We start from the raw sequence: 2,263 nt of genomic DNA on the forward strand, positions 1-2,263 counted from the left end.
CCACCGCGGCCATGCAATAAAACTTTTTGTTTGTGAGCCAGCCTGCGTTATGTCTTGCAGCTTGCAGCTGAAAAAGAGAGGAGCGACGGCGTGTGAGGAACAACCAGGCCAGCCAGAACAAAAGAAGGTAAGTGTCATGCCATGTGTAGACTGGCAGGCAGAGATAGAAGGGGGCAGGGGCTGGCTGGCAACTTTCAGTCTGGGGGGCAAACGCAAGCAAGTGGCCCCAGCACTGTATGTATATGTACAGTGTATATATATATATATATATATATATGGAAATAACGGCGGCACTCACAGGACTTGTGTAAAGAAGACTCACGACTCAGGAAGGTCAAAGTTCAACGTTTCAGTCTGGCGACTTTTATCAAGAACTACAAACAAAAGATACAGTGCATACCTTTATACCCAGTGACATCCCATAGTGACAATGTACACCTGCTCACCACACTGCTGCTGGCGTCATCAACATGAGACAGAGCGCTTGCGCAATGATGCAATCGCGCACAGCGTGGTTACCATGGTAAGTAACCAGGACGACTACATGTAAATACACAGAACAGGCTCTACAACGAAAGCGTGCTACAATCCCCCCCGCTTGCGCACTGGGGAGCGAGCACGCTGTCGCTGTAACAAGGCAGACACATAGCAATGCTGTGTGATGATTCCTGGTGAGGTGGCAAAGCAAGCGGTGACATACAAATTAAACAACAATGCGAATACAGAAACAACAATATGATACATGCGGGTAATAACAACACAATTTCAATGTAATAAAGAGTCATATTATCGATCTTGCTACATAAGCAAGCATGTACCATGTAACATACATGATACCAACAGGTAAGTGGCATATGTCTTGGGTAATATTGAAAATCAGAACCCACAGGTCAAACATGTTATCCAACTCTTAAACGAGTGTGAAGCCAAGCAATGCATGTATACAAATATGTGTATATGGATAATCAATGTATAAACTTGTGAGGATGGAATGACCTCCACATGACCAAAACTGGACAGATAAAACCTTTAGGCTTAAAATGGAATGGTTCTGACCCTGCCAAACAGGAAAAAATGTGACATATAAAGCTGATATGAAACAAATGGCAGGTCATAAGGCTCTGAAAGGTCCACCATGTAATATAGATTGGTGGATCCTAAAGGGGATTCCGCAGTGCACATTACAAATGATAAATAATCAAAACACTGCCCGGCTGGATGTATCTGCCAAGAGTCCATCCACTGTGTGTAATAAGGAAAAGTAGCGGCAAATGTAACCGGATGAACCTCAGATAAGGATAACTCCATGTTACAGCACCAGGTATTCCTAGATGGTCTCCCATTCAAGTACTAGCCTGGCCTACACTGCTTAGCTTCAAAGATCAGACGGTATAAGGCGCATCCAGTGTAGTATGGCTGTAGCAGAAAAATGATAAATCCAAGTGTGATCATCCTGCATATGTCTAAAAACCGAGACAACAACAAATCACCACACAGCAGATAGCTCCAAACAAAACAATACCACCTGGCATAGAAAATACAACATGAAAATTACAAACATATAAATTTAGACAAAGCAAAAATGAAGCCTGAAAATGTGGGTAACAACTACCCTGTGAGTATGAGTGTAACTGCATTATGTTGCAGTGATGTGAGAAAACCCTCAAAAAAAGCAGGAAAAAGAGAGTTGTTCATTGAGACCAAATGGTGATATGGTGTTCATTTATATATATGCGTCCAATGGTCCGGCACTCCTATGTGAAAATGGACAGCTGCCCGGGTGCTCCTGTTGAATTAATGCAGATCAAAATCGGGTGGCACTAAATGAATAGTCCAGAACCACACAGGTCACTCCAGGGCTTGCAAAAAAACTTCCTTTATATATAATCAACGTTTCGGGACTGTGCAGAGTCCCTTTGTCAAGATTCAAACAGTATAAAATGCAATACTAAATGAGCTTACCTTATATCCCAATCCAGTGATCAAAGCTTCCTCCGGAGGTAAGAGTGGCGTCCACGCTCTTCCGAGGTCGCACTCCGGATGACGTCACAGCCCAGAATCTTGACAAAGGGACTGCGCAGTCCCGAAACACTGATTATACATAAAGGAAATTTTTTTGCAAGCCCTGGAGTGACCTGTGTTGTTCTGGACTATTCATTTAGTGCCACCCGATATTGATCTATATATATATATATATATATATATAGATGTAGATAAGTGCGGCACTCCAGCAGAAAGAAATACACAGACACAGCTGACAGGG

General features: G+C 42.9%; 1 pseudogene; it reads right to left on the reverse strand.

Annotated features, from left to right (window-relative positions):
• Positions 1–1,306: 1,306 nt before the first annotated feature.
• LOC148540828 (5S ribosomal RNA) lies at positions 1,307–1,424 on the reverse strand (annotated as a pseudogene).
• Positions 1,425–2,263: the final 839 nt, after the last annotated feature.

The sequence above is a fragment of the Taudactylus pleione genome, unplaced genomic scaffold, assembly GCF_031769625.1.
Source record: "Taudactylus pleione unplaced genomic scaffold, aTauple2 ptg000017l, whole genome shotgun sequence".
Taxonomy (NCBI): domain Eukaryota; kingdom Metazoa; phylum Chordata; class Amphibia; order Anura; family Myobatrachidae; genus Taudactylus; species Taudactylus pleione.